Consider the following 13,526-nt stretch of genomic DNA (forward strand, 5'->3'; position numbering starts at 1 on the left):
ATGAACATATGTTCAGAGAAGTCGCCTAACTGTTTCTAATATATCAAACACAATGACTATTAGTCTAATCGGCCTACCTCTAAAGGAATGGGATACTACTCCTACTCTGGAAAGATGGTTAAGGATAAATCACACAGTTGATGATGCCCAGATAAAAATGAAGAAAATTGCAAGTGAGGACACCAATCAAGAAGCAATATGGAAATATCTTAAATAACAGTTTTATTGTTTTTTGTCAGGTATTATTTAATATTTTTTCATTATTTTTTAAAAACTCTTTCTTATAACAATCTAGTTCTGTGTTCCTCTTTTATTGTTCTTATTTAAGTATTAAATGCATGAAATAATAAAACTATATTTCGGTATATTGTGTTTTTATACTTAAAACGGTCATTAGGGCGAGACCTGGTTGTTAAATTATTTGAATCCCACCACTGAGTATGTCAATATTGTTCCTAAAGTGTGGCGTCCAAAACTAGTTGTGGTATACTAGGCATAATCTACCCAATGTAGGATAGATACAAATGATATCTTGATGTTTACACTGTATTTCTGTTGAGGCAGATTAAGACCTTATTTGCTTTTTTTGCTGCTCCCTCACACTGTTGCTCATGTCCAGTTTGTGAACCATGCAGATATGCATAAGAACTACTTTGGAGATCAGTCTAGATTTAATAATCTTGACAAAGACTACATAAGGTATTTGAAATATAGCACAAGAATGCTGATGAAAATCAACATTATCAACTTTGCAGATATTCAAATGATTCCTTTGTCTATTCCACATAGTTTTTCATCTCATCATTCTCAGTTACTTATCTGCATAAATCTGATGTCTGCCTCCAGATTCAAAGAATGTTTTATTTGATTCCATAAAATGGAATTCAGAAATGGATATCATAAAATAGAATAACTGACACCATTAACTAATTTGTACATGGGTTTAATTATAAAAATCCATGAACATTAGAAACCAGTACTGATCTTTAATTCAAAAGCTATAGAAAGGATTTATTCCTAATTATTATCAAGCCTTTTTAGATGCCATTATACTGGTATCATGCTTCCTAATTTTATTATGACCGAACAACGGTTTCTTTTCTAATGATCTCCAACCTAGTGGAATACCACAAAATCCACATGTGGTATTGTGGGAAACATTAAATATCATCAATTTCTTTTTATTTATTTATTTATTTTATTGCATTTATATACCGCCCTTTCCCTGAGGACTCAGGACGGTTTACAGGGAGTTAAAAATCAACCATACAAAAGTTAAAAAACCAATTTAAAAAAGATTAAACCAACCCTGTACAATTAAAAACCCCAATTAAAATAAATTTCTCCTCAGCCTGGGCCCAAGAGCTCAAAGAGCCAGGTCTTCAGGCCCCGGCGGAATGATCGGAGGTCGGGGGCAGTCCTCAGCTCTACTGGCAGCTGGTTCCAGAGGGCAGGCGCCCCCACTGAGAAGGCCCTATCCCTGGGTGTCACCCGCCGGCAATCTCTTACCGGCGGGACCCTTCTTTTTTACAGAAGACAAATAGTACAAATACGAATATACTTCATATCTGCAGTAAAATTATTAGTAGCTTAAAAGTGGAAGGTATGTAATGTGGAAACTGTAAAAATTATGTGAACAGAGAATCTTCATGAAAAACAAAGTTTGTATGAATGAAAGTCCCAATAATGTGGTCAGGGGCTATATACATGATACTGGGAGTAAGATCAGAAGAGTTGCCCAATCTCCTTAATTTATCATTAACTAGCAGAAGTAGTTTTAGAGATCTGGCAGCTGTTTTTTTTCTACATTTCTCAGTGGCATTCTCCAGTTAAACAGTGATGGGAATTAAATCTATAATTTTCTGTCTATATCTCTTCCACAATAGATATCCCATCTCATGGTATTAAAATGTGGTTTTTATATACTCTATTAAATCAATATTATCAGGGACTAGAGCTGTAATTACTTTTCTAAATCTTGTACTTCTAAGCAGAGAAAACTCTCCATGGTTTGAACTTTGAAAGAGTCTTATCTAAACCCTACCTAGATCAATGTTATACATCAAAGGTCCCATTTATGGATCTTATGCCTATAAGAAATATGAGGTCTAATTAAGCTGACAAATAATATAATACCTTTCCTAGCATAATGCTAAGCTGCTCTCTGGTTAAAAAATGCTTTAATTTATTCTGCTTAACATTAATTGGATTTGTATTGCTAGGCTGAGTGGTCACAAGGTTATATTTCCTTCTAAGGAAGCGTGGCAGGGAATATTAAGCAGGCACATTTTCTACCTTATGGTTGGTTGGTAGTATTACCCATTTTTTTTAAATCAAGCCTCATAATTACACAATCATCTGAGGAATCACATCTTAAAAGGGTTTTAAAGTGAATGACTAGTTATACATTATTATAAAACTGGAAGTCTAAATAAAGGAACATTAAGACAATGGAGGAAGGGTGGCCATCCCACAGACTGCATGTGACCCCATATTCCAACAAGTTTGTGCTTCTGAAATTAAGTGGCAAGTTGCCAAAATAATGTTTCATTGTATTTTTAAATCTTGATAGTAACTGAGAATTAAAATAGTTTAATCCACCAGTTGATTTGAGACACCAAGAAAAAAAACCACAGCCCTCCATTTCCAAACACCCAACTATTTCAGGCTAACTCCTTTGATAATACCCCCGCATCACTGTCATATTGCCTCTAGCAGGCAGATCTTTTTTCCCCAAAGCACATGCAATTCTTTGCTACAAAATGGAGGCTTTTCCCTGCATTAAAGCCATCCAGGGCGATTTTTGTATTATATACGTTAGTAGAAATTCTTGGTGCAATTGGACTCGGGCTTTCCAAAGGAATCAAGACATGCAGTCACATCAATGGAAGGTTACCTATGAAGATAGAGAATAGAATACCTTATTTGGCCAAATACGATTAGACACCCAAGGAAATTGTTTCTAGTGCAGAAGCTCTCAGTGTTCATGCAAAGCAAGAGTAATCATCATCATAATACCAATGGGGGGGAGTAAAGAAGATAATAAGGATAAATAATAATAGTACAACCACACTACTGTGAGAATTAGGTGTTCAGGAGAATGATGGCATGAGGGAAGAAATTGTCCTTGTGTCTAGTTGTTTTGGCATGCAAAGTGCTATAGCAGCTTCCCAAAATGAGATGGAAAATTTATGCCCAGCACGTGAGGGGTCTGTAGATATTTTCTCAGCCCTCCTTCTGACCCATGCAACATACAGGTCTCCTATGGAAGTCAGGCTGGTTGCAGTTGTTTTTTTTTTTTTTTTGCAGTCCTGCCTATCCGTTTGAGTCCACTACTGTGCAGGTTCTGAGGTTTTGGTTGATAAAAAAATATAGGAAACCAGAAGTTGCCTTTAAGCTTTACGTTTTTATTCAGCTTAACAAAGATGGGCTCCTCTGAAAGAGAGAAGCCCCGAATGACAAAAAAAATCCTTGTATTTATTCTTTCTGATTACATAAGAATCCACCCAGCAAAGCTGACCCACATAAGATAAAGATTTCACCCAGTAAGTCTGGCACACTGTAGATAAGAAGGGAGAAATCAGAAGTAGCTAAACATGATCGCTTTTGGGTGTTTCCCTAAAGACATTGTACATTCCCAGGTGGGTTAGGACACTGGGTGTTTTCCTTGCTGTCCTTTCATGACCCTGCATCCATGACTCTGCAAGTGCCCAAAGACAGCAGGGCCATCTGCACATATTCACAACTGATACTTCCTATGCTGTCTCCTAATTCCGGGTCAACACCACTTGTTCTATTTGTTGCTGTCCCAAACCAGACAGTTATAGAAGTACAAATGACAATTTCAGCCTGTCAAAAGGCTTACGTGACTTTTTAGTTTATGTGGGTTTTGCTGGGAGGTCAGGTAGGAAAGAAGGCAAAGATGGTCTGGAGGCTTTGGCTTTCCTATTTGGGCTAAAATGGAGCATGAGACCTGGAATCTCTCTCTATTGGACATCCATTAAAGAGAGAACAGCTTCCTCCTGTAGATAGTTTTAAATATCCTAACAAAAAACCCCTTCAAACTATTTTTAATTTCTGTTTGTTTGCTATTGTTATTGCTGGAAGAATCAGGCAGGCACTTGAGGGATTTTCTTCATCAGTTGCTAAAATAACTTGAGTGGCATTCACTACTTAAGAATTGGTTTGGCTTTTGCTTCAGGAAGCAAAGTATCTCTTGTCACTTTTGTGGGAGATTATTTCAGATTTTGGACATTGGAACTCAAAAGGCCATCACTGTATTTGTTGTTAGGCATATGGTGATAGCCTACAATATAAATATATTAAAATATATTAACCATGATATTGTGACTTTAAGATGTTAATTGGCCAATGGGTGTGTAAGTGTTCCCATGGCCATAAGAGGGAGCTAGGAACGTAGCTTCTCTCTCTCTGAATTCACTGGTCTCTACTATTACTGTTTTTGCTCTGTTTTGCGGTACTGTTTACTACTGTGATAAACCTGAACTGTGTATTTGACCTCTGGACCAGTAAGAAGACTTTGTATTTTGTATTACTCCTTGGACTGTTGCTATTGTGTATGACCTGGACTGTTTATTTTTGACTGTGCATTTTTGTTTTTACACCACCTCAAAAGTAAAGTATTTTTTGCTTTTCACAACTCAGTGTACTCTTGTGGTTACTGTGTGACTCTTACTGCTCTCAGTACCCTTCCTTGTCTGTGCAACTCCCTGGTAGCACAAGGAGACCACTGCTCAACAATCGTTAACACTTGTGACAGCAAAGAGTTCTGCAGAAGACGCTCAAAAGCAGAATGGCATTTGGGGTAAATCCATGCAAAGCATAACGATATATGGTTTTAGTAGCATAAGCCATGTTTGTATTTTCTAATTTGTTCTATTTCTCTTCAAAAATAGTTTCCAGGAAACTTTCTTCTGAAAGATTGTAGAATATATTTTTTAATTTCAGGTTGACGCATAGATAGTTTTTTTTACTTCTTTGTTGTCCATGTACCCTACATAGGAGTTATCAGCCAGTTCTTTTTCTCTGTTGATTTACTGATGTTTATATTTTCTGCCCTGTGTTTGCTGTAATCTTTAAAGAAGCCAAATAAATAAATAAATTCTTGGTCCAAGTGCAGTCTGGAACTCTGCTTTCAGCCATGACCACCAGTAAGTCAGTCCACCATGAATTCTGGGAATAATAGGACCAACATATCTAGAGGACCCCCCAAGTTGGGAATGGCTGAGACAGAATGATACAAAGTGTTGCTATTTTTACAGTGTTGACACAAGACTTTTTGTTCTTGGCATTTGAGCAACATGGTGATCATCCCGTCCCCCCAATCAAGATGCATAAGAATGAAATTAGCTCTGTTCTTTGCCAATTAAAACAGAAATTCTTAATTTCACTTCTCATCCATGAAAATTGAACTATAATAACAATGCATTAAAATATAAATGACAGTTTGCTGATGATCAAAGACCTACATAGCTCCCTTATTCTAATGATAAAGTCTCGTGGATTCATAAAAGTTAATAATGTTTGTCTATTTCTTTAAGTATATTTGTGGCTTGATGGACATCGCTCTTCCGGAAAACATAGATTAGCAACTGCAATGAAGGGACTTCCGCCACCCCATTTTTCTTAGTAATATTTTCATAATCTCATTGTATATCCAAATATTAAGCTGCCCTCTAGTGAAAGAAGTGCTCAAAAGCTTTTTGAGATATATTGCAGAACAATAAATGAAGGAGAGAATTCATGGAGATACAAGCAATACAGTTCAGAAAGTTTGTTACCCAGAGACACTTGGTATATTACTTGGTGGTAACATAAATTTTAATAAAGAAATTTATTTATTTATGTATATTTATTATATATAATATAATGGGTATAATAAATAAATCTAAAATAAAAACCCTGTGTTTAATTCACATTGCTATGACCAGTGAATGTAAATGTTTGCTATTTTCTTTTTTTAAAAAATAATAATATACCCCCTGCCTTTTAGCACTGTTGCTTCTAAGATAACTATCAAGCTTATATTAATAATATAGAACCCCAGCAGTTAATTTAAAAGATCATAAATTAAAACCTGTGGTTTTTCCCCCTTTGCCTCCTCTGTGTGGCATAGCAAGAAATTTTGTTCTTATATTTAATCAAACTAAACTTAAATTGACTTAATCAAACTAAACTTAAATTGACTGCTGAAGTTTATTTATTTTGTCAATAATAAGGAATATGTTTACACCAATGTTTCCTATTTCTGAGTAGTGAGAGGTTTTAGGTTACAGCCAGTCACCTATAATTTGTTTTCTCTTGGAAGGAAATCAAAGGAGGCTTGTGGTGTTTTGGAGAATTATTTTCCCCTCCCCTCCTATACAATTTAAATTAAGATGGTTTTTCATGCATTTATTCTAAAGAAAAAAAATCACTACTTTCCCATCAATTTTAAGAGATGCGTCTGGGTTCTACAGTGTGTTATTTTTTGAATCCAAACTTATACCTTTATCTTCCTTTCTTTTAATCTCCTAATATTTTGACACAATGAACTGCTATATACTGTGAAGCTCCTCCTGGACTTCATGGCTCTGCTCAAAGAGCAGATGGCATTTGTGGCCATGAGAGCCTTTGTTCAACTTTGATTGTGCGCCAGTTAATTCCCTTCCTGGATAGGGAGGCACTTGTCTTGGTCACCACAGCCTAGTATCTCCCATCTGGATCATTGAAACACATTCTACGAGGAGCTATTCTTGAAAAGTATCCAAAAGCTTAATCTGGTAAAGAATGCAGCCACACAAGCAATTTTGGTCATCCCACAGATGGCACATGCGACTGCACTGGCTGTACGTTTGCTTCTGAGTGAAATTCAATATGTTGGTGACGACCTTTAAAGCCCTACGTGGCATGGGGCCAGGTTACCTGGAGAGCTGTTGTCTCCCCATTACACTGGCATGTCCCACTTAGAATCCTAGAATAGAATAGAGCTGGAAGTGACCTTGGAGGTCTTCTAGTACAGCCCCCTGCTCAAGCAGGAGACCCTATACCATCTCAGACAAGTGACTGTCCAGTCTCTTCTTAAAAACCTCCAGTGGTGGAGCACCCATGATTTCTGAAGGCAACCTGTTCCACTGGTTAATTGTCCTCACTGTCAGGAACTTTCTCCTTAATTCTAGATTGCTTCTCTCTTTGTTCACTTTCCATCCATTGTTTCTTGTCCTGCCCTCTGGTGCTTTGGTGAATAACGTGACCCCTTCTTCTTTGTGGCAGCCCCTCAAGTACTGTAATACTGCTATCATGTTACCCTTATTTCTTCTTTTCTTTAGACTAGCCAAACCCAAGTTCTGCAGCCGTTGTTCTTGTGTTTTAGTCTCCAGGCCTTGGATCATCTTAGTTGCTCTTCTCTGCACTTTTTTCAAGCTCTCAACATCTTTTTTGTAGTATGGTGACCAAAACTGGTTGCAGTATTCCAGGTGTGGTCTCACTGGGGTTTTATAAAAGGGTACTAATACTTCATGTGATCTTGTTTTTATGCCTCTGTTTAGGCAACCCAGGACTGTATTAGCTTTTTTGGCTGCTGCTGCACATTGCTGGCTCATAGTCAAGTGATTGTCCACTAGGACTCCAAGGTCCCTCTCACAGTTACTGTTTTTGAGCCAGCTCTCACCTAATCTGTACTTATATCTTTGATTTTTCCTGCCTAAATGTAAAACATTGCTTTTCTCCACATTAAAACTCATTTTGTTGGATAGGGCCCATTGTTCCAGTTGTCAAGATCTTTTTGAATCCTGAGCTTGTCTTCTGGGGTGTTGACTATTCCGGCCAGTTTAGTGTCATCTGCAAATTTGGTGAATTCCCCTTCTATTCCCTGGGCCTAAGACAGAGTCTAGTGGTACCCCACTTGATCATGAAAGAAAGGTGTGTTACAAACTTCATCAGTTAAAGAATTTCAAATGGCTGGGTTGAGGAAGAAAGCCTTCTCTGCTGTTGCCCCCCCCCAATTTGGAATATCCTCACCCAGAATTGAGGTAGGCCTCTTTTCTTCTGGCCTTTCAGAAAAGTTTGAAGACCAGGCTCTGCTGACTAGATTCACTTGGAACTCATAGAGGTAAAGGTTCCCCCGCACATGCGTGCTAGTCGTTTCCAACTCTAGGGGCTGGTGCTCATCTCTGTTTCAAAGCTGAAGAGCCAGCGCTTGTCCGAGGACGTCTCCGTGGTCATGTGGCCGGCATGACTAGATGCCAAAGGCACAAGGAACGCTGTTACCTTCCCACCGTAGTGGTCCCTATTTTTCTACTTGCATTTTTACGTGATCTCGAACTGCTAGGTTGGCAGAAGCTGGGACGAGTAACAGGCGCTCACTCTGTTATGAGGCACTCGGGATTCGACCCGCCAAACTGCTGACCTTCTGATCAACAAGCTCAGCGTCCTAACCCACTGAAGGTGTCAAATGCAGGAAATCAGGAATCCAGGCAGTTCAAATGAATATAGGTTTATTGCAAGTCTAAGGTCTCTACAAGAATCTGAACTACTTATGGTCAAAGCAAATTGGTGATAGTTGGAATTCAAGGTGGTCTGGACTTAGATCTCTTATGGGTGCAAAGAGACTCAAGATTGATGATGCATTTGCATCTCCTACAAAAGAGCACATAACTTGGGGTTTCCTTAAAGATTGCATCCCACATTTTTAACTTCATTTCTATTCTTATTTTAACTGCCTCATATTGAAATATATTTATATTTTTATGTTGTTCATATTTTTAATTATACACCACCCAGAGTCTCTAATATCTATCTATCTATCTATCTATCTATCTATCTATCTATCTATCTATCTATCTATCTATCTATCTATCTATCTGAATGTGGGGAGGTCATTGATGCTCTCTGAGCTTTGTTGTTTGTTAGCCAAGTACCATCATCAATGCTGGTGATTTTACCTAGTTTGGGTAGTGAAACGTTTGCAGGAAAACAACCAAACTGAAAGAGCACCAAGGAGCCCTCCTTTCAACCTTGAATGAGCGTGTTGTGTGAGAAAAAGAGCAAATGTGCAATATAACCAGTAATGTTTTTTGTTACTCTAAATCCACTGGTTTTTTTTTTTACCACAAAGAACCAGCAAAGTACCTGAGTGTTCAGTTGAAAATGATTTGTGTGCATCCCTAATTATTCCCTGATGGTTGACCAGGGTTGTTTGTCCTGTCTTCTCTAGTCACATATATTTGGAAAACCCAAATAGATCATAAAGCTAACCTTGGAACCATATAACAACAGCTTATTTATTCTGAATTGAACTGAACTAAATTTAGGAGAGTGATGCTGTGTTTAATGAAAGGAAGCCAAATTTTTCCAGGCAATTTAGACATTAATTTTATGTATGTGTTTGTTAAGCAGACATTTATCTGAAGCTATTTATGACTACCTTAAATGAATAATTAAGAGACTTGATTTTTTGTGAACTGTACATTATAAACATTTATTTTGAACTGTATATATCTAATTAATCTATGCAATTTTTATGCTAGTATGTGTTGTTTGTGGTATTGGAGTGAAAAATTAATGACTTGACTTTTATGAATTGTAAATTATAATTACTTTGAAATATACATATCTAATTGATAAACACATTTTATGCTACTGTGCATCTATAGACTACATTTATTTAATTAGTATATGGCATTGTTATGCGAAAGCCAGGAATCTATAATATTATTACAGAGTACTAGTTTGGCTGCCTAAGATTGCTAGTTCCTTCAGTTTATGCTCACATGTTATCCAGGGTGCACCACAGGGGGTAAATTAGCTCAGAACACAGAGCAGCTAATGGTATTCTGCAGGAGAGTCAGCATCCTCTGAGGTTTTTTTTCTCTCTACTGGTTTTCAGTCTTGCATTTGTGCTGCTCCAGTGCCAGTTGGTTTCTTGCTTCTGCCATTAGTTCCACCAGAGTGGTACCTATTTATCTACTTGCATTTGCATCTTTTCCAATTGCTAGGTTGACAGAAGCTGAGGTGAGTGATAGGACCTCACTCCGTCATTTGGTGCTAGGGCTCAAAGTGCTGGAGTGCAGACGTTCTCCGGCTGGCAAATCCAGGGCCTTTAAGCTGTTGAGCCACCTGTCTTCTCTATAGACCACAATCTTGTATCTTGACATGCGTTATAATGCTCCTGCTGAGGATATATGAATGGTTATTTATCTTAAAAACTATTGCTTCTACATACGGATATCTTTAATAGAAATCTTAAAGCTTTGAATTAAGATAAGTTAGACAATTGGTTTTTTGAAATTATCACACATATACAAATCCATAGTATTAGTGTGGTTATTGTGAAAACCGTATGAGGGTTAGGGTTTCATATTCTAGCATACCAAGTCCTTAGGCATACACACTTTGGAAATAAGTGATAATACTGTATTCTCTTCTTCTTATTGCTGCCCGAAAACTGCCTTACACCAATCCCATACAAGCAGATAATAAAACAAAAAACCTTGGCAGCATCTCTCCAAAATTTTAAACAGGAATGTGTTCTACTGGTACTTGGAAGTGTTACAAAAATATAAAGCCAGACCTACCACTTCCATTAAGGCTTATGGAGAAACTCTGACTAAATTACATATTCTGACACACACTCTGATAAAGGGCAAGCCGTTAAAGTACAACAAACTGATCAAATTGTGCAACAGCCAAATGTTTGTATTAATTAATTCTCACTGCCTGATAAGGCAAAGCATTATGGTTCCATGCGCACTAAAGCCTTTTTCAACACAAAAGAGGCAATTCCCTGCAAGTTAATTCATTTACTTCAGACACGACAAATTGTTCTATGTATCTCTCTGAACAGTCTCAACATCGGCATTCTAGGAGAGCAGTTGTAATTTCCCTAGGACAATTTCTTCACTGTCAACAGACAGATTTATGTGCTGTTGAATGGCTTCCAAGAACTCAAAACTGAAAATGGATTTTGTTATCTTTTAATCAGCCTACTATCCCACAAATATTATTTAAGATGAGGACATACTTAGCAACATATCAAAGTTTTTCCGCCAGCATTTTTCATGAAGTAAATGTTAATTCTCTATTTGGCTATGTCTTATCCATCACTTTCCCAAAACTTTATCAGAAGTCTGCAAACCATCCTCTCACCCACACCTGGTCTTGAAAAAGGAAAGTCAGTCAGTCCCACTAAATGAAGAATTGTCGTATTTAGGTCTTATCAATGCTTTTGGTTTCCCACCTTGACTGAATAAAGGAAATAATAAAACAGGAAACTGTAACATAGCAGGATCCAATCTGGGTTGGTCACCAGGACCAAAGGCTTAGAGCTTTTGGACTCATGCTGGAGCCAAATTTCAGGGAATGTCTCTCATTAGAATGTGTGTGCCATGGTTCCGATAGATGAGACCAACTAAAACAGAACTCCGAGGCTTGAGTTTTCCTTTGGGCTATTCTATGCATAGTATTTACAATATGTTTAGCTTGGAAGACTAAGCCTCAGGTCCTGGTGACCTACCCAGATTGGATCCTGAAAGATTATCCTGGGACACGTATACTTGCCTTCATTCGTGAACTACAACATACTTGACTGCCTGATCACAAACTAGTTGGTTCAAACTAGTTCAAAGTTTGTATCTGTTACTTGGTCTGGTGATTTCTTAACTTCCATTTGAGTTTATCCCATGGTCTAATACTTTACTGTTATTATTGCTTGAATTTCCAAAAGTAGGGAGAAGGATAAAAACAAAGAGAAAACAAAATAAACACATATTATATGTTACAGCATAAGAGTAATATTGATCAAACTTTCCATTAGCTCATAATCAGAGAATAAATATCAGTTGTTAAAGGGGAGTTAAAGCACATTATGAATTTGGTTAATTTTATAATGGATAATCTTAGTTAGAATATGATTATTATATCTATAACCCTGTATTCAGCTCTGGGAAGTGGGGGGGGAAGGGGGGTGGTTTGGGGCGGGTGGGTTTTGGAGATATGTATTGTAAAAAAAATTTGTAAAACTCTTTAATAAAAAATAAAAATAAATATCAGTTGAAAATTAAAAATCTAGTGTCGCACACCTATTGGAAAAGGGAAATCCTATTTTCTATACCTTGTTCTTGGTACATCCTTATTTCTTCATATGTTGTTGCATTCCAATTTTTTTGTGTACAATTTAAAATCACATCTATCTTTAAATCAGATCACTTGTCTAAAGTATCAGCTGATTTAAAGTTTTAATGTCCATTATCAATTCTAAAAGAAATTTACCTGCAATTTCAAACTAGATTTATCTTAGAGTATAAGTTTGTCATATGTATTTTGACATACTTGAATTTATAAAGAAATAGAAACAAAAATGTTTATCCAATGCTAAGGTTGAAAATCAAACAAGTTATTTGTTCTGTCAGATGACAGATATTTTATTTATTTATTTATTTAATTTATATACCGCCCTTCTCTCAAGAGACTCAGGGCGGTTAACAGGGCAATACGTAAAAGACAGATACAAAAGTTAAAATTATTAAAACATGATTAAACAATGCCCATAGTACAAATTTAAAATTAAAGTCATAATAACAAACCCACCCCATCCCCTCAGGCCAGGCCCGATATAATTTGGGATGAAGAAAAACTAGAGGTTGTCCTTTCAAGATAAACTTCCTTGAAGAGTTGTCAATCAACTTAAAATACCTGAAATGTAGTAATAAGATGAGATTTTTTTTTAAAAAAAAAGTCTACCTGAAATTATAGTTTGATGGCATGGAAGACAATAACTTTATTTTTTCCTTTTTCTTGTAGTTTAGTTTTTATTAGTTTTTACTATGGGTATTAAAAGTTTCAATAAGATTATTAAAAAAATAGTAATATGAGAATCTCTCTAAACACATATGTCAATCTTGAAGAAATGTTTATTTTATAAGATATTTTTCTCCTTAGCTATACTGGAAGTTTTAATAGTTTATTGATCTTAGATAAACAATTTGATATGTGTATATCTTCAAATAAAATAAAAAAATATTTTAAAAATTTGAACACCAAGTAAAATCTACTTTTTACATATTTTCATAAATACATTAAGAATGATATGAAATTTATTCTAGTTGAGGAACCCTGAAAATATATCAGACTATTATGCTATGTCCATAAAATGTGGTATAAATCATTCATAATTAACAGTAAGGCAGGATATGTTGTTTGCAGATGAATCTTCTGCAATGCAAATAAAACTAAACTGGTTAATTTGGCTTCATTTCAATCAGATCAAAGGAAGCATTTTTTTATGTAGAACAAACTCAGACTTAGTCCTTCCTGTCTCAAAGGTAACTATAATAGGCAGCAAAAGAAAAATAATGTAAATCCTCAGTGTAAAAATACAAATAGTTCTCATTTAGCAACCACAATTAAGACTGGCAACTCGGTCACTGTATGAAGCAGTTTCTAAGTGAAACCATGACTAGGAATATGATCTTATTTTAGTTTTCCTTTGCTTTACAAACTTGCAAAGTTGTAAAAGTGAGGATTGCTTG

Source organism: Vipera ursinii (assembly GCF_947247035.1).
Source record: "Vipera ursinii genome assembly, chromosome: 1".
NCBI classification, from domain to species: domain Eukaryota; kingdom Metazoa; phylum Chordata; class Lepidosauria; order Squamata; family Viperidae; genus Vipera; species Vipera ursinii.